The 584-nt window shown below is 32.5% G+C and overlaps 1 long non-coding RNA gene across 1 annotated transcript; it reads right to left on the bottom strand.

Moving 5' to 3' along the window:
• Window positions 1–6: 6 nt before the first annotated feature.
• LOC112140151 lies at window positions 7–584 on the bottom strand. Its single transcript, XR_002918123.1, has 3 exons — window positions 536–584; window positions 371–399; window positions 7–296 (listed from the first exon to the last, which is right to left on the bottom strand). It is a non-coding gene; the product is annotated as an uncharacterized LOC112140151 (long non-coding RNA).

Below are 584 nucleotides of genomic sequence, written 5' to 3'. Positions count from 1 at the left end.
GAGTCTTCAAACAGCACAGCCTCCGTTCATAGTTTAAATTAAAACATTTTTTACAATTTCTCTGAATTTTCATGTTTTATCATGTCATGTATCAACATAAGGACATAAAAAAGATATTGTGGTCAAACAATTCTCTGTAAAAATGGAAGTCCAATCCAGCCACCACACAAAGAACAAAATGTATCATAAAGAAGACAAAGATCTGGACAGCTGCACATGAAACCCCTTTAGAAATATGAGACACCTTATGATTGAATGACAAACTTCTGCTGCTCCTTTGTCATCTTTCACTTATCCTGTTGTGAGAGAAAGAATACAAATTATTGACAAGAATTTATGTTACGTTAACAGTAAAAATAAGTGAACTGACCTTGTCTGATTTAGCAGCTTCATCGGATCCTAAAAACAAAGAGCAGAAAAGTCAGTCTGACTTTAAGATTTATAGAAAAAAAAAAAACTTTCAATGTGTGTCAATGTTTGACTGCACATTTTATAAATATAAAATATTTAAGTGAAACATGATGTTATTTAGTACCTGAGCTGGTAAAAGTCCATGAGGCAAACTTAATGAGACCATAGAGCAC

Source organism: Oryzias melastigma, unplaced genomic scaffold (assembly GCF_002922805.2).
Source record: "Oryzias melastigma strain HK-1 unplaced genomic scaffold, ASM292280v2 sc00352, whole genome shotgun sequence".
In the NCBI taxonomy this organism is placed as follows: Eukaryota; Metazoa; Chordata; class Actinopteri; order Beloniformes; family Adrianichthyidae; genus Oryzias; species Oryzias melastigma.
Note: the sequence above shows the minus strand (reverse complement) of the source record. Positions and strands in the feature narration are given on the sequence as shown.